Source organism: Suncus etruscus, chromosome 9 (assembly GCF_024139225.1).
Source record: "Suncus etruscus isolate mSunEtr1 chromosome 9, mSunEtr1.pri.cur, whole genome shotgun sequence".
Classification (NCBI taxonomy): Eukaryota; Metazoa; Chordata; class Mammalia; order Eulipotyphla; family Soricidae; genus Suncus; species Suncus etruscus.
Genome location: NC_064856.1, coordinates 50,968,652 through 50,988,211, shown reverse-complemented (window position 1 = coordinate 50,988,211; position 19,560 = coordinate 50,968,652). Strand labels below are relative to the sequence as shown.

The 19,560-nt window shown below is 39.4% G+C and overlaps 1 protein-coding gene and 1 non-coding gene across 3 annotated transcripts in view; both read right to left on the bottom strand.

Moving 5' to 3' along the window:
* Window positions 1-19,560, bottom strand: part of FCHSD2 (FCH and double SH3 domains 2) — a 283,860-nt gene that overhangs the window by 94,150 nt on the left and 170,150 nt on the right. The window lies entirely within an intron of this gene.
* Window positions 2,265-2,372, bottom strand: LOC126019758 (U6 spliceosomal RNA). The gene has a single exon (XR_007499382.1). It is a non-coding gene; the product is annotated as a U6 spliceosomal RNA (small nuclear RNA).

Below are 19,560 nucleotides of genomic sequence, written 5' to 3'. Positions count from 1 at the left end.
AAAAATATATATTACTTGAAAGGTTATGCATCTTGAAATTCCATTAAAGCTATACTATAAAACTAACTTTTATTTATATACTCTTTTTCCATACCTAATTCTACTCAGAGCTTATTCTAGGCTATCTGATGACAATGATAAAACCCAGGTAGGTACGTGCAAGGCAAACACCCCACTCCTTATACTATCTATCGCTCCAGCCCTTAAATAGTCTCTTAGGCATTCTGTGCCTCTGCATCTCTCTCTCTCTCTCTCTCTCTCTCTCTCTCTCTCTCTCTCTCTCTCTCTCTCTCTCGTTGTTAAGGTAGTTGTCATTGTTATTAGTGCTCTACCTGCACTCACCACTCTTTTTTTTTTTTTTTTTTTTTTTTTGGTTTTTGAGTCACACCTGGCATTGCTCAGGGCTTACTCCTGGCTCTATGCTCAGAAATCGCTCCTGGCAGGCCCGGGGGACCATATGGAATACCAGGATTCGAACCAATGACCTTCTGCATGAAAGGCAGAAGGCCTTACTTCCATGCTATCTCTCCAGCCCCCCGCACTCACCACTCTTTATGCCAAGCTTCATGTCATGAACTGGTCCTCCCAGCATTCAGCTCTATTGTCTTGGATCTTATTGCCATGCTGTCTTTTATTTTTTATATATCTTGCAGATGAGTGATACTATTCTATATATATCCCTCTCTGTCTGGCTTATTTCACTCAGCCTAATAATTTCCATATCCATCCATGAAAAGGCAAATTTCATGACTTCATTTTTCCTAGAAGCTGCATAGTATTCCATTGTTCAAATGTACCATAGTTTCACTCATCTGTTGTTGGGCACCTGGGTTGTTTCCAGATCCCGGCTTTTGAAAATAGTGCTATGATGAACATAAAGATGCAGAGGGCATTTTTGTATTGTGCTTTTGTGTTCCTAGGACATATCTCTAGTAGTGGTATTGCTTAATCATATGAGAGCTCGATTTCTAGCTTTTTGAGAAATATACATATTGTTTTCCAGAAAGATTGGACTAAATGGCATCCCTACCAGCAATGAATAGAGTTCCTTTCTCCTCACATCCCCACAAGCACTGATTGTTCTAGTTCTTTGTGATGTGTGCTAGTTTCTGTGGTGTGAGATGATACCTCATTGTTATTTTGATATGCTTCTCCCTAAATGATTAGTGATGTGGAGCATTTTTTCATGTGCCTTTAGGTCATCTGCATTTCTTCTTTGAGGAAATGTTGTCTTCTCATTTTTTGATGGGGTTATTTTTTTCTTGTTAAATTCTGTTATTATCTTGTATGTCTTAGATATTAGTCCCCTATCAGAGGGGTTTTGGTTGAATAGTTTCTTTCATTCTGTGGGTGACCTTTGTATCCTAGTCAATTTCCTTTGAGGTGCAGAAGCTTTTCAGTTTAATGTAGTCCCATTTGTTTATCTTTGCTTTCACTTGCTAGGCTAGTGGTATTTTACCCTTGAAGATGCAGTTAGCTTCAATGTCATGGAGATTTTTTGCCTATGCTTTCTTCTAAATGCCTTAAAGTTTCAGGTCTGATATTAAGGTCTTTAATCCATTTTGATTTGACCTTTGTACACGGTATTAGGTAGAGGTCTGAGTTCGATTTTTTGCGTGTGGTGGTTTACCAGTTGTTCCAACACCACAAACTGACTTTTTAAAATGCACTGTCTCTGGGTTGGAGAGATAGCACAGTAGTAGGGCATTTGCCTTATATGTGGCTGACCTGGGATGGTGGCTTATATGGTCCCCTGAGCCTACCAGGAGTGATTTCTTAGCACAGAGCCAGGAGTAACCCCTGAGCACCTCTGGGTGTGACCCAAAAACCAAAAAGAAAAAGAAAAAAAAAAAAGTACTGCCTGTATCCAAAAGACCGGGTAATAAAGCTGCACATACTGTAATGCTTTCATCACTAGATGGCGCCATCAAGCACTTCAAAGATAGTGCGAATTCCTAAAGATTCCTTCCTAATTATCTATATCCCATCCCCCGTGTTGTGTTGATTTTTCTAGGAATACATATTCATGCCCTAGGACATACTTTTTGTTTGTGTGTTTCTGGGTCACATCTGTCAGTGTTCATAACTTACTCTAGGCCTTTTGCTCAGTTATCCCTACTGGCAGTGCTGGGGGACCACATGTGGTACTGGGGATTGAACTTAAATTAGCTGCATATAATACAAGTGCTTTACCCACTGTAATATCTCCACCACCCCTTTAAGAGTTTTGGGCTTTTTTGTTGTTGTTATTATTCAGTTTTTTTTAAAATATGGAATGCTTCACGAATTTGCGTGTCATCCTTGTGCAGGGGCCATGCTAAATCTTCTCTGTATTGTTTTAATTTTAGTATATGTGCTGCCAAAGTGAGCACTATTATTCAGTTTTTGAAGAGCCACACTCGGTGATGTTCAGGACTTACTCCTCTACATTCAGAGATCCCTCCTGGAGGGCTTGGGAGACCATATGGGATACTGCAGTTCAGATTTAGATTGGCCACATGCAAGGCAAATGTCCTACTTCAAGGACTATCACTCAGCCTCAGGACCTGCATTTTGAATTTTTGACTTTGCCAGCTCTTTTTGTAGATCTCAACCTTGTGTTTTTTAGGAAATTTCTAGAGTACATGGATACACAGGCACTACAATCTCCTGACACTGAGGTGCTATTATTATGTAGGCTGGAAATAGGGTGTGAGGATTTTTATTTCCTAAAGACCTGCCCATGATCAGGAGATTATACTTTGAGAAATTCTGGGCTAACCAGCCTCTTGAGTTGCGCATTTATGCAAACAAGTAACATTACTGGTAAGCCAGCAGAAGAATGGCTTTGAGCAGAGAAATCTGCCATCCTAAATAGGATCAACAGCACCAGTCAATCAGGTAATCAGATCAGCAGATTCATTTCTTTATAAAACTTGAATCACTTCCAATGATTTCATTGCACATTTTGAAAATTAAAGTGTTAGAGGCTTCTCAAATATAAGTAGGTGCTCTTGCTGAGATCCTTTTCTCTCTCCCTCAGTTAGTAATATGATACTAACATTGGCAACTAACATTATTAACTAATGGTTTCCTAAATCCTTAAAGCGTTACAAGAATGATTTAACTAGTTCCTCTCTAGTGATTCCACACAGTCAATAAGTTGCATGGATTTGGCTACAAGTCACAGATTTAATCTTATTCAGGCACAATGTTTGGCAGACAGCCAACAGTCACAAGTATTCATAGAAAAAACAAGTGCTTAGCTAAATTTTAAATTAGTTAAATTTTGGAGCAACAAATAAGGTACTAATTTAGCTTTACAGGCAAGCTACACTCCATATTTCAGTTAACATACAATATACCATTACTCATCATATATCAAGTATTACTCACATATCTTTTGGCTTTGAGCCCAATTAAAACTGAACAAAATTACATTAGGTGGGATGTGGGCCAAGTGATTAGCAGTCTGATTAGACAACTCTTCTAACATAGATTCCTCTTCAAATATTTCTTTCATTTACTCAACATTGAGAATTCCCTGAGTGTTAATGATCACCTTTGCAATGTTATAGTACTCATTAAACTGCACATGTACCAATTTTTCTGGTGGCTAGGAATAAGATAGCTGGAGACCTTCTAGCCTAGATGGGCTATTGGTAGTCTGTACAGAGTTAATACAGGAGGTATAAAAATTAAGAAATGTTTGGAATTCAAAGCACAGGAAGTAGATGTTTACCCTGTGATTTGCTCTAGCCCCTGCCTCAAGTTACTGCAATTGTTGGAACCAGTGATGGCGCCTAAAGATGAAGTTCAAAGCAATTCAGGGCAGTACTGTCTCAACAGAGTTTGTGATTAAAAGGCATACTGCATAAATATTTATGTGGACTTCGATTAAAAAGGGGATAATTAGAAAAGAAGTCTCCATCCCAAAATAGGATGCCAGAAACTAAACAGGAGTACTTGAAATGCTTTTCCACCATCTCCTCCATCACAGATCTTATCTTGGAGGACTTACCTGTTTCTCACATCCAGGTCATTGTAGCAACCCACTGTTGCTCTGCTTTTCCTGCTATCACCCCGTTTCTACACAGAAGCAAGGACACTCATTCAAACCTTTTATATATATTTGATATTCTCCAATAGATTGCTCAGATTAAGAACAGAACGCAACTGGGACTGGAGAAATAGTATGGCATTTGCCTTGCACGCATCCAATTCAGTTTCAATCTGTGGCATCCCATGAGGTTCCTTGAGCATGAACAGTAGCCAGGTGTATATCCTAAGTCTCACCGAATGTGACCCAAAAGCCAAAACCAAATTAAGTACGAGCAGTGGCATTTGCCTTTTCCTTTCCCTGCCTAAACTTAGCAGTCTGCAATAAAAATATTGCAATAACAATAATTATTGAAATGAAATTAACTGCTAGAGGTGGGAGTGGCAAAGCAGATCTCAAATGTCAGAGGGATAACACTGAGGAAACATTTTGAGCACAAAGCATTTACTTGATCTTAACGGGATCTGAATTACTTTGATGGGGAGGAGAAAAACTGGCTTAAATTTTGACACTCTTTGCCTGTTCTAACTTTCACACCTATATTGCAAACTGCCTTTTCTACTTGTTGCATGCCTAGATCAATATGTAATGTTACTAACTCTCTCACCTGCCAGCTCAGATCTTAAAAGAAAAGCATTACTTTCCCTCATGCTCTTTCCTCTAAGATCTATATAATTACTAAATCTTGAATTGGGAAGGTGCTCGGGATTTACTTCTGGTTTTGTGCTCAGGGATCACACATTGTGATGCTTCGTGGACCAAACGCAAGTGTCAGGGATTGAACTGGGGTTGGCAGCATGCAAGGCAAGTTGCTTAAGCCCGTGTACTATTTCCTCCAGCCCTAAATCTTGAATCCTATATCTTTCCTATTTTCCCAGTGCCAGAATTAACTGCTGGGTCAAACATGTTATGGAGTCTTCTACAGAGCCACATTCCTGGTGCATCAATTTGATTTCTTAAGTACTTATCAAATCCAACTCCTTCTAATTCCCAAATTCTAATTCGTAATTCTTCTGGCCATTTTGCCTCATGCAGATAACTGCAGCAATCTCCAGTTGTTCTGCAGTCATTTCCCAAGTCAAACTTGGAAAAATTAAGACAGAAACCCTGTGGAAGAAGACTGCAGTATCGTAAAGGAGAGATTAAGAGGACTCGGACGAGCAATGTTTCAACAGCCTAAATCTACATTTTAAGCAGCTGTATCCTGTTCCCATGCTTTCTTACATAGGCTCTCAGATACTTCCCAATCTTCTTACTCATTTGATCAGTATGATCTGTAAATTCAGCTGAGCTTAGAATCCAAACTGACAGAAATTACTTAAAAAGAGGTGTGCGTGTGAGTGTGTGTGTGTGTGTGTGTGTGTGTGTGTGTGTGTGTGTGTGTGTGTGTGTAGAATTTTAGAATTTCAGAATTCTAAGATGTTCCATTGCCACCAAACATTTTGTTTTATAGGAGAGTACACATTTCCTGGAACTTGTTTGAGTTGGAAAATTATGATGAACTAGGAACTGGGAAAGAAAGTGTGTCATTTTTTTCTAAGCATTTGGAGCCACTTCCCCTGAAGCTGAGAACAGCACACAGTGGCTGCCTTATTCAGATTCAGGAAGGACGCAGATTCTGCAGTCAGATTTAGGGCTAGAATCTTGCAAGTTTCCTTACTGTGGTCTTAGAAAAGCAAAGTCTCCTTTTCTGAGAGCAGTGGACACTCTGAAATAGCCTTTGGTAAAAATCACGAATATAAACATGAAGATAATTGAAAAAGGGGGTGTTCTTTACATGACTGAAACCCAACTACAATCATGTTTGTAATCAAGGTGTTTAAATCAAGATATTAATTTAAAAAAAGGTAGTTTCAAAATTAGACCATTAGGATCTCAAGTTTGCCTCTACCTCTACAAGGAAACAGCTTTTGCTGGTTGGTACTTGATATATCTAGAAGACCCTAAGATGTACTTATTTCTACCAAGATGCAAAAAGAAGAAAGATTGTTTGTTTGTTTGTTTGGTTTTTGGAGCCACACCCAGCGGCACTTAGGGGTTACTCCTGACTCTGTGCTCAGAGATTGCTCCTGGCAGACACTGGGGACCATATGGAATGCCAGGATTTGAACCACCGTTGGTCCTGGGTTGGCTGCTTACAAGGCAAACGCCTTACTGCTGTGCTATCTCTCCGACCCCAGAAGAAAGATTTTTATAAAGATCCAGAACAAGCACTGGCCTGCATTTGCATCATTGCAAATATATAACTACTTGGCTAAGCCTGTCAATTGATAGAAAGTAAGGTTTGAAACAATTAAACTAATTTTTTACTTCATCTTCTTCTTCTTCTTCTTCTTCATCATCATCACCACCACCACCACCACCACCACCACCACCACCACAACTACTATTACTACGGTGAATTCTATGAAGGAGAAAACAAATGAGATAGGCATTTATAAAGCCAATTATAAAGCAATTTTATATACATATACAAGACTTATAAAGCCAGGAAAGATAAATTTAAAACTGCTTGCTTTTCTATGAATCAGTATTGTTCTAAGATCTTTCCTAGCATACCACTTGCAGTTGTTAGTGTGCTACAGCCACCTCAATATTCAGCTGAAATATACTGTCCAACAGTATATTTTAGCTTCAGTTTCCTCATCTACATAATATATACTATTTCTTCATGAATCTGTAAAACAGATACTTTTTGGCGTATCATTTTTTTTTGCCCTCCCCCTTGGCGTATCCTTTTAATTAATTCTTTTGCTGCTTTTACTTTAGATTTACTAACCTGAGGGAATACAATCAAATGTAAATTTAAAAATTGTGTCTACATGACTCTAGTCTCTCCTTTATGTTATTACTGGCATAGAAATAGACCTTTATACATTCTGAGCCCATTAAGGATTTTCTGTGATGGTTATTATCTTCCTTTGATAGCTCAATTTTACTATTAAACCTGCCTTTTTAGTGCAATTTTAATTGAGCTACTGTACTTTTCAGCTTCAGGATTTATATTTGGTGTGGGCAATTTTGGCCACAATCAGAGGGAGTTGGGGCCTACTCCTGGTTCTGTGCTCAAGGATCACTCCCAATGCACAGGCAACCTGTATGTGGTGTCAGGGATCAAACCAGCATTGGTTTCTTGTAAGGTGAGTGGTCTTAAACTACTGCTCCTATTTGGTTCTTCTTTTTATTGGGGGGGGGGGGTCACACCCGGCAGCGCTCAGGGGTTACTCTCCTGGCTCTACACTCAGAAATCGTTCCTGGCAGGCTCAGGGGACCATATGGGATGCTGGGATTCGAACCACCGACCTTCTGCATGCAAATGCCTTACCTCCATGCTATCTCTCCGGCCCCCTGGTTCTTTTATAATTTCTCTTTGCCCACATTTTCATGTCAAACATTATTCTCCTGTTTTCTTGGACATAGTTTACTTTAACTTTACAAACATGAAAAACAGGTTATTAGGAGCCTTTAACTAAAGATCTGGAGGTACAGGAGGCAAGGCACTTGTCTTATATGTGGCCCACTTGGCTGACCCTAATTTGATCCCCCTCCTAGCATTTGGTCTCCTTAATACTGCAGAGGTCACTTAAGCACAGAGCCAGGAATAGCCCCTCAACAGCACTGGATGTGACCTCGACCTCCGATATATAAGCTCAATGTATAGGTTTCACTGTGATCAGTTTCTGTTTTTAAATTTAAAAAATTTTCCTTTTTGGGGGGCAAATCTGGTGGTACTCAAGGCTGATTACTAACTTTATATTAAGGGATCATTCCTGGAGGCATCAGGAGACCATATGGGGTAATGATATCAAAATCAGGTTGACCTTGTCATGGTATTATCACTTTAGTTCCTGTGATCAGTTTTTCATGATAGCTGTCTTAACTAACTATGGATATACTTCCCTATTCGTTTGCCTGTATCCATCTTTTTGTTAAGAACCATTTAAAAATAGGGGGCTGGAGGAATAGCACAGTGGGTAAGGCATTTGCCTTGCATGCAGCCAACCTAGGTTCAATCCCCAGCATTCAACGTGGTTTCCCGAGCCTGCCAAGTGTGATTTCTTTTTTTTTTTTTTGGGGGGGGGCCACACCCAGCGGTGCTCAGGGGTTACTCCTGGCTGTCTGCTCAGAAATAGCTCCTGGCAGGCACGGGGGACCATATGGGACACGGGGATTCGAACCAACCACCTTAGGTCCTGGATCGGCTGCTTGCAAGGCAAACACTGCTGTGCTATCTCTCCGGGCCCTCCAAGTGTGATTTCTTTTCTTTCTCTTTCTTTTTTTTTTTTGGGGGGGGGAGGGAGGGCACACCCAGTAACACTCAGGGATTACTCCTGGCTATGCGCTCAGAAATCACTCCTGGCTTAGGGGAGCATATGGGATGCCAGGGATAGATACAGGTCTGTCATGGGTCAACCACATGCAAGGCAAACACCCTCCCACTGTGCTATTGCTCCGGCCCTTGCCAAGTGTGATTTCTGAGCACAGAGCCATGAGTAACTCCTGAGTTCTACTGGGAGTGGCCCCCAAACTATATATATATATATATATATATAATATATATATACATATACACATTTGTTTATATATATGTTTGTTTATTTATTTGGGAGAGTTCATGTTTCTTTAACTTTCTGGAAGAGCCTAAGGATAGGAAGTAGGTCCTCTTAAAAGTTTTGGGGCCGGAGAGATAGCCTTGCATGCAGAAGAATGGTGGTTTGAATCCCAGTATCCCATCTGGTCCCCTGAGCCTGCCAGGAGCGATTTCTGAGCATAGAGCAGGAGTAACCCTTGAGCACTGCCAGGTGTGACCCAAAAACCAAAAAAAGTTTTGGAAGAACTCATTATTAAATCTATCTGTGCCCAGACTTTTGTTTTGGGACTTTTGTCAATTTCCTGGGTAATAGTTGGTCTTTTTATTGTTTGTTTGTTTTTGGGTCACACCCAGCAGTGCTCAGGTGTTACTCTTGGCTCTATGCTCAGAAATCGTTCCTGGCAGGCTCCGGGGACCAAATGGGATACAGGGATTCAAACCACTATCCTTCTGCATTCAAGGCAAACGCCCTACCTCCATCTCTATCTCTATGGGCCCCATAGTTGGTCTATTCTATTTCGCCTGAATTTCTAAGTAAAATTCTAAGTATTATATTAGTCCATTTCTTCTATATTCTCCAATCTTGTGGTATGAAATTATTCATAGTATTCTCAGATTTTGAATTTCTTTGGTATCTGTTTTAACTCTCCCACTCTTTTCTTTTCTAATCCTATTTACTTTCTCTCACTATTTTCTTTACTAATCTAGCTTAAAGATTTATTGTCCATCTTGTTTATTCGTTAGAAAAAAAACTGATTCTTTTCTTTCACTATATTTTGTTTGGTTTTGGGGTGTGTTTGCTTTATTATTTGGACTTGTTTCCTGGTAAGTACTTGCATTTTAGAATATAGTGTTTGCTGCACCCATACATTTTCATAAGTGACATCTTTTTTTTTTTTTTGGTTTTTGGGCCACACCCGTTTGACGCTCAGGGGATACTCCTGGCTAAGTGCTCAGAAATTGCCCCTGGCTTGGGGGAACCATATGGGACACCGGGGGATCGAACCGCGGTCCGTTCCTTGGCTAGCGCTTACAAGGCAGACACCTTATCTCTAGCGCCACCTTCCCGGCCCCATAAGTGACATCTTAATTCTCACTTGTTTCCTGGAATCTTTTGGTTTTTAATTTCCTCTTTCATCCATTTCATAGTGTGTTGCATAGTTTCCAAGTATTTGAATTGTTCTCATCTTTGTGTTGTGGTACTGGAAATTATTTCTATCTTGATTTTATAGAGATTTTGTTTAGTGTTCCAGAAAGTGTTGTATTTGGAGAATTAGCCATGTGCACTAGAGAAGAATACTCAATTTTTTAAAATTTTTTTTTTGGTTTTTGGGCCACACCTGGCCATGCTCAGGGTTTACTCCTGGCTGTCTGCTCAGAAATAGCTCCTGGCAGGCACGGGGGACCATATGGGACACCGGGATTTGAACCAACCATCTTTGGTCCTGGATTGGCTGCTTGCAAGGCAAACACCGCTGTGCTATCTCTCCGGGCCCGAATACTCAATTTTTGAGGGTGTGAAGAGCTTGGAATACATTTATTAGGCTTGTCCCTCCATTACTTTAAGATCAGCTTTTCTTTATTGTTTTGTTTTGTGTAGCTGGTTATCTATAATTGTGGGGGAGGGAGTTAAAGTCACCACTTGGGCTCAATGAAAATAAGGTGGAGATATCTCAAAAAACTAAAAGCATCTTCCACATAAACCAGCAATTCTGCTTCTTGGCATCTACAGTAGGTACCTATGCTAAGAGCTTAGCATAGTGCTATAATTTACATCTGAAGTAGCAACTTGAGTGTAATTAATAATTATTATGTTTACTTTGTCAATCTAAGTTTTATTAATCATATTTGTATGATATATACATTTCCTTCATTTGCCAATTTAAATTTCACTGACTTTATAATCTGTATTTATAACTTTTGATTTCATGCTTGCATACAACTGAGAAAGCTTTTAGTTTACCATATCTTTGCATATTTAATGACATGTCAATAACAATAACCTATGAGCTCATAAAACTTTTGCTCAGGGAGCTATATTGATAGGAGAGGAGCTAAGGCACTTGCCTTGTGTGTGGCAAATATTTTAATCCTCAGCACCTCATATGGTCCTTCAAGCACTACCAAGAGTGACTGCAGAGTACAGTCACAGGGTTTACAAAAGTAAACCTTGAACATCTCTGGGCGTGTGGGAATGCCAACCTCACTCAACACCAAATTTTAAATTTTCATTAAAAACATCCAACTATTCTCAAAAATAAAGTTTCATCACTGTCACAGTTTTGATTTCACTATAGAGCTGTTGAGAAGAGTGTACCCTCTGCTTAGTCAAATATTTCTACTTATCAACTATAACGACCTGACAAAAAGAGAGTACTTCCTTATTCGTGATGCTGATGACCTATATGGATAAATGCATTGCTATAAAGCTGAAGAAAGGAGAATTGGAATGTTTAACAAGCTTGGAGAAAACTAAAAGGGATGTGAGGAAAACCACAACAGAATTCAGACATTAACAAGAACTCCTGGAAAGAAATAATATTTTTTTTTTGTTTTGGGGCTACATCCGGTAGTGTTCAGGGGTTACTCCTGGCTCTGTGCTCAGAAATCACCCCTGGCAGGCTCAGGAGACAACATGGGATGCCAGGAATTAAGCTTGGGTTGGCTGTGCTTAGTTTTGGTTCAGCAATATTCCTGATGCTGGCAATCTGAAAGTTTTTTACATTGAATATTGGGGGGTCCCCAAATTGGCAGTGGTCAAGGCTCAGCACTCAGGGATCTCCCCTAATGGGCCTCAGGGGAATGCTTAAGAACAAACCCAGGGCAGCTTTGTGCAAGGCTTCCTATCCACACTGTATTTTATTTTCAGCTCTTTGCGTTGAAATTTTATTTTTTTTTAATTTAATTTAATTTTTTTTTTTTTTTTTTTGGTTTTTGGTTTTTGGGCTACACCCGGCAGTGCTCAGGGGTGACTCCTGGCTGTCTGCTCAGAAATAGCTCCTGGCAGGCACGGGTGACCATATGGGACACCGGGATTCAAACCAGCCACCTTTGGTCCTGGATCGGCTGCTTGCAAGGCAAACACCGCTGTGCTGGGCCGGAGAGATAGCATGGAGGTAAGGCGTTTGCCTTTCATGCAGGAGGTCATCGGTTCGAATCCCGGCGTCCCATATGGTCCCCCGTGCCTGCCAGGAACAATTTCTGAGCCTGGAGCCAGGAATAATCTCTGAGCACTGCCGGGTGTGACCCAAAAACCACAAAAAAAAAAAAAAAAAACAAAACACCGCTGTGCTATCTCTCCGGGCCCATTATATTATTTTTTTTAATTTAAAACCATATATGTTTAGAACAGAAGAGACAGTACAGTAAGTAAGGCATCTACTTTGCATGTGGCTAAGCTGGGTTTCATCCCTGAGCAGAGTCAGGAGTAAGACCTGAGCACAGTACAGTGTGGCCAAACCAAACTGAAAAAAAAAATCATATAGAAATACAAATACTTATACAATTAACTCAATTTGGATTAGATACTTGGAAATTATCTAAGGTCACAAATTACATATAAGAAAATACAGATCATACATTTCAGAAACTCAGTAATAGAGATGTATTAGGTGTCTCCGCTCCATCAGCCTATCAGTAGGGTAAACAAAAGAATAGATAAATTTAAGTTCATTTAAATTTTAAGTATTTTAATGTCCTGAACATATAGACAATTAATGAAAAGGAAATAGTTTGATGCTCTTAGGTATTTGAATGTTTCCTTGTGAACACTCTTGGTAGTTGCACTGAATATTGTCTGGTCCTTTATGGCTGGCTTTAAGATGGCCTGAGACAAGGACAATTTTAGACATAGAATAAGACATGTCTAAAACAATCTTAGGCACTTAACAGTTAAATTTCTTTGCACATAAATTTTCCCCTCCTTTCTTCCTTCCCCACCTCCTTCATTCTTATTATGGTGCTGGGAATTGAACTCACTGCATCCAACATGCTGGGCAAGTGCTCTGCTACTAAACTACATAACTGGCTCTGCACACAAAATTTCTATGTGATTTAGAATACAACAGCAAAAACACAATTTGTGATAAGTACAACAATGAAATAATTATTTAATAATTCAACTCAAAATATACTCCTTGAGGACCTACTCTGTACTAAGAACTATTCTAAGTGTTGAATGTTGGGTCTGCATTTATATGTGTGTGTGTTTCAGTACATGACAGGGAAGGGTTTGTTCAGGTATCAGACCAGAATGCTATAGGATAATTTCAATTATACAGAATGATAGAAGGGAGACACCTGGTCAAATATTGTGGTGTATGAAAATAACGCCTGACTGCATTTTCAAGTTCTTAAGAATTATATTGTCATACTATTCTATTAAAAGAATGTTTTAAATCTTAATTTCTGAAATTAGTATTACCAGTTTTTACCTAAAATAAATTTAGTATCTTGACCATGTTTCTTTCTTAATACAGTAATTAAATTGTACTCAACTTGGATTTAAATTTATAAGTATTTTCTACAAATACTGTAAAACTAAGAAAAAACATCAGTAGTTTTATACTTAAAAATGAGGCCCCTGAGCTAAACAAGTAAAGCAGAATATTTTCAAAGTTTAATACAGTAACTAAATTGTACTTTGGGGAGCACAGTTATTCAGAATATCAAAGCTTTCAAGCACAAAGTCTAGGAAAATAAAAGTTCAGCTTTTCTTAGTATAAACATACGTCCACAGCCAATTTCAGAACAACCTCTGCTGTGCTCAGCAGTATTTGAATCACAGAAAAAACATTGGCTAAGTACATTCAGGAAGGAAGGAAGGTCAGGAAAGGATCTATTGCTCAACAGCAATGACAGTAATTCCCCTTCTAAAAGTTATAACCAGCCCCCACTGTAGAATGTAGCTGGAACAGACTGGGCTTCAAATACCTTTCAAAGTAATGGGTGTTTAATTATATGATGAAAATTGCTTCTGCTTTATTATTTAAAAGTTTAACCCTGCTTACAATTATATCTTAATTCTTTTTTTTTTTTTTTTTTTGGCCACACCCGGCGGTGCTCAGGGGTTACTCCTGGCTGTCTGCTCAGAAATAGCTCCTGGCAGGCACGGGGGACCATATGGGACACCGGGATTCGAACCAACCACCTTTGGTCCTGGATCGGCTGCTTGCAAGGCAAACGCCACTGTGCTATCTCTCCGGGCCCTATATCTTAATTCTTATTATAGAGGTTAAAGGTTTATTCAATAAGAGTTGCCTGTTTGATAAAAACATTCTAATAGCATATGAAAAATTAACTTAAAAATGAATTAAAAAACTCAAAACCTGAAACCATAAAATACTTGAAAGAAAACACCCCAAGCCCTCCATGATGCTGGTATCAGGAAAATCTTCATGATACCATCACCAAGGAAACAAAAAGGTAAACTAGTAGGGCTGGGGAGATGATGTCCTGGTGTGATTCTCAACACCACCTAGGCCTCTAGAGCACTACTGAGTGTGGGTCTGATGCCCCCTAGCACTGCATCTGGGGGCTCTTGCATAAAACCACTGGTCCAGTTGGCTGAGTTGGGAGTGGAGCCTGGATCCTCTGAGTACCCCATAAAATAAACGAGAGGAAATATATCTCTGTACTGGGAACTATGACTGAAACAAAAGACATCATACTGAACAGGAAAAAAAAATCAGGCATCCTTACAAAAGATCACTATCCAAGATATATAAAGAACTCATGAAAAGCAACAACAATGAAACATTGGTAACAAAAAAATTTCCAAGAGGAACTAAGAAGAGATGAAAGACATTTCACCGAAGAAATAAGAGTAGAAAAAAATTCATGTTCCTGGAAAGATAGAGATCGTTAAAATAAGAATTGTCCACAATGTTGTCTGGAGATTCAATGCAATGCCATTTAAAATCTCAATATTGAAAGAAAGAAAAGTAAAGGAAGAAAGAAAATTAAAGGGAAAGAAAGAAGAGAAAAAAAGGAAAGGAAGAAAGAAACAAGATGGCCTTAAACTTTACACAAAAATACAAGAAACTGAGAAAAGTCTAAACTTTTTATCTTAAAAAACAGAAACTCCGAGCCCGGAGAGATGGTACAGTGGTGTTTGCCTTGCAAGCAGCCAATCCAGTACCTAAGGTGGTTGGTTCGAATCCCGGTGTCCCATATGGTCCCCCGTGCCTGCCAGGAGCTATTTCTGAGCAGACAGCCAGGAATAACCCCTGAGCACCGTCGGGTGTGGCCCCCCCAAAAAAAAAAACTATAAAAAAGAAAACAAAAACAAAAACAGAAACTCCTGGGGGCTCGAGAGATAGCATGGAGGTAAGGCATTTGCCTTGCATGCAGAAGGATGATGGTTCAAATCCTGGCATCCCATATGGTCCCCCAAGCCTGCTGGGGGCGATTTCTGAGCATAGAACCAGGAGTAGCCCCTGAGCACTGCTGGGTGTGACCCAAAAACCAAAAACCAAATAAAATAAAATAAAAAAAAATCTAAAAAAAAAAAAAAAAAAGAAAAGAAACTCAGGGTCAGAGCAGTAGCACAGAGGTAGGGCATTTGCCTTGCATATGCTAACCTAGGCGGGACCGTGGTTCAATTCCCCAGTGTCCCATATGGTCCCCAAGCCAAGAGTGATTTCTGAGTGCACAGCCAGGAGTAATCTCTGAGTGTCACCGGGTGTGACCCAAAAATAAAATAAAATAAAACAAACAAACAAACAAACAAAAACCCCTCTCTCCACAAAAGCATATGAAAAAATGCTTGGACCACTTATCAGTGATCAAAATTATTTTTTATTTTATTTATGTGAGACTGACACACATCACAAAGAAAGGACACAACCAGTATTGTTGTGGATGTGGGAAAAGGGGGAACCCTCATTCACAGCTGTAGGAATATTGTCTGGTTCAGCACACATGGACATATTTCTCACAGAAACTTCTCATAAAACAACACAGATATTTCTCAAAACTCAAAATCCAACCAACCAACCAATCAACCAAACAAAAAACAATAACTAGAAACTGAGCATCCACATGATCCAGCAATTTCACTTTTTGGCATTTACCACAAGGGCTTAAAAACTCTTTTCAGAAATGACATCTGTACATGTTTTCATTGCAGCACTCGTCAAAATAACCCAAATCTGTAAACAACCCAAGTGTCCAAGAAAAGATGACTGAATAAAGAAAATCAGCCACGGTGGCCTAGCAGGTGATCCTGAAGGAAGCTGTTGCTGGGGAGCAGGGGCTTATAGTGCCACAGATCAAAAGTCAGGGACTGACATGCCACCTAGGTGCTCCACCACTTTGCACTACCTTCTTAGGTCCCAGTCAAAACAATTTTGAAATAAGAAGCAAGATGGAGGGGGCTGGAGAGATAGCATGGAGGTAGGGCATTTGTCTTGCATGCAGAAGGACATGGTTCAAATACCCCCCCCTTGAGCCTGCAAGGAGCGATTTCTAAGTGTAGAGCCAGGAATAACCCCTGAGTACTGCCGGGTATGAACCCCCCCCCAAAAAAGGAGCATGATGGATAATGCAGAACATCAACTAAAAATACTATGCAATTCTACATTAAAAAATAATATACACTTTTTTGGCTTATTAATTTTTCTGGGCTACACCTGGAAGTGCACTCAGGAATCACAGCATATGGGATGCTAGGGATTAAACCTGGGTTGGCCACATGCAAAGCAACCACCTTACCTACTGTACTATTTCTCCAACACAAATTAATAATCTAATGATGCAAAAACAAGCATATCTAGGTTAGTGAAATATAACTAAGAGTTTAAATAAACATAAATTCATGTCAATAGGTTTTGCATAAAAGTATTAAGAAAATTTAATAGCAAAAATAAGTCAATGGGGCCGGAGAGATAGCATGGAGGTAAATCATTTGCCTTGCATGCAGAAGGACAGTGGTTCGAATCCCAGCATCCCATATGGTCCTCCCAGCCTGCCAGGAGCGATTTCTGAGCATAAAGCCAGGAATAACTCCTGAGTGCCGCTGGGTGTGACCCAAAAACCAAAACAAAACAAAAAAAAATCAATTAGAACTTTGAAAAGGTAGAGATGTTTCATATATGACTCTACAAGCATAATCCTCCAATGCTAAGCTAATTTAAAACTTTTGCAACTTGGGCCGATGTGGTGGTACAAGCAGTAGGGCATTTGCCTTGCATGCACTGACCCTAGGACGAACCTTGGTTTGATTCCCCTGGTGTTCCTATATGGTCCCCCAAGCTAGGAGCAATTTCTGAGCATCTAGCCAGGAGTTACCCCTGAGCGTCACTAGGTATAGCCAAATAATATTCTGAAAAAACAAAACTTGCAACTCAAAAGTAAAAATCTTAAAAAATGAAAAGCCACACACTGGAAAAAAATACTATAAATCAATTATTCCATAAATAACTTGGGACTAGCATCTATAAACTCAGACAACTCAGTAATAGTTGCTATCAACTCAATCTAATTAAGAGACAAAGGATCTATATAAATATCTCATAAAATATTTTAAAATTTCTCTTATCTGATCACTGAGTAATCAATTCAGCATGTGACAAGATGACCAAAACCAATAATTGGTAGGAAAATGTAAGTTGAAACCACAAAGAGATACTACAGTATGAGATCATTATTAAAAAAAAAAAAATCGCAAGAACTGGCATTATTTTAGGAGAAATCAAAACCCTCATCAATTGCTGGTGGAATGGGAAATGCTTGAAAGATAGTTTGTCAGCTTCTCACAAACATAAGCTAACCAGATAACCCAAAAATTCTACCCCCAGGTGTCTAATCTTTAAGTGATTTTTGGGGTAAGTCCTCCCGAACTGTATTCAGGGACCCAGGAAACTACTTTACTTGTTTGTGTGAGAAGGTAAGTTGAGTGCTTGGCACTGGCAAAGTAATGTTGACTGGGCTAAGAGATGCTGGGGGCCAAAAGGATCAACTAATTAGTGCTGGAAGGTGTTGTCATATGATGCCAAAGAAACAACCTGGGGCCTAGCAAGACATGCCTCTCTCACCCGTTGAGATGTCTCCTGGCACTCTGAGGTACCTACGATTATTATGAGATAAAAGCAACTGTTGGGGCCAGAGAGATAGCATGGAGGTAAGGCGTTTGCCTTTCATGCAGAAGGTCATCAGTTCAAATCCCGGCGTCCCATATGGTCCCCCGTGCCTCCCAGGAGCAATTTCTGAGCATGGAGTCAGGAATAACCCCTGAGCACTGCTGGGTGTGACCCAAAAACCACAAAAAAAAAAAAAAAAGGCAACTGTCCACACAAGACAAACATAAATAGTCATAACAAAATTACTCAGTCAAAACCCAGAAAAAATACAAATAATGATCAACTGGTGAATTGATTAAAAATGTGACATATCCAGAGCGTGAATTATTATTGACCCATAAGAAGAACAAGAAATGTGAATAGATCTCAAAAATATTGTGCTTAGTGAAAGAATCCAGACTTAAACGATAACTTGAGAAGGGGCTAGAGTGATAGTACAATGGATAAGTTTTGTTTTGCATGTGGCAAACCTTGGTTTGATTCCAGTACTCCATATAGGCCCCTGAGCCCTGCCAACAATGATCCCTGTGTGCATAGCCAGAAATTAACTCTGAAAACACCTGCCCCCCAAAAAACAAAACATAAACAAAAAATATCACTTGTACAATTCATTTCTACAAATGCCCAGAAAAGAAAAATTTAGGAATTGGTTGCCCAAGGTTAGTTAGAAGTGAAAGCAAACATTAGCTACAGACAGGTCAGAGAATTCATAGGAGAGGCAAAAACTTCTAAAATTGAATTGTGGTGCTATATCATTAAAGTTTTTCTGAAGATCATTGAAATGTACACACAAAGGGGTGAGTGTTATGGTCTGTTTGTTTGTTTGGGCCACACCTGGCAGTGCTCAGGGGTTACTCCTGGCTCTCAGAAATTGCTCCTGGGAGGCTGGGAGGACCCTCACTGATTTGAAATCTACCTTTTCAGTATGTTTATGTGTTCTTAATGTCTAACTGAAGTCAGTCATGCTTGCTTAGGAAATGGGGCTAGACTTCAGTATAGCAAATAAATTTTTAACTTTAAAAGTTTAAGGAAATGTCTAGTTTATAAGAATACTAAATGAATACTTTGTTTCACATAAAATATTCATACGATGTCACCGTTTTCAATAGCAACACTTTAGAACAACTTTCTATTTTTTGACAAAAATAAAAAATTCTCAAAATCTTTAGGGTATGCCTGTCCATTTCTTACCCAATAAAAATAAAGTTAGGGAGAAAGAGCACTCATGAGTTTAAAGCTTGGAAACTCCCAATGTACTTTTACTTATAAGTTCTTGCTTGATCACTCAGGTGAAGTAAGGGCTTTTTCTCTATATCAATGTTGGGTACACACACACACACACACACACACACACACACACACACATATATGTACAGAGAGAGAAAAGAGAGCAAGAAAGAGAGAGGAGAGAGACCTTATAAGGTTTTAAGGTCTGTGAAGGAAAATACTAATCTAATATTAGCTTTTGGTATTTTTAGAGCAAAAACAATTCCACACATGTTTTTAGGTTTACCATATTTAACTATTTTGGTAAGAAAATTTGGTTAAGATTTACATAAGAAACTAGTAACAAGGTTAAGGAACTATATTAAAAAAAGGGGGGGACGGAGAGATAGCACAGCGGCGTTTGCCTTGCAAAGCAGCTGATCGAGGATTGAAGGTGGTTGGTTCGAATCCCTGTGTCCCATATGGTCCCCGTGCCTGCCAGGAGCTATTTCTGAGTAGACAGACAGGAGTAACCCCTGAGCACCGCCAGGTGTGGCCCAAAAACCAAAAAAAAAAAAAAAAAAAAAAAAAGAAAAGAAAAGAAAAGAAACTACATGTTCAGGGACTATTAGATCTCTTTCCAC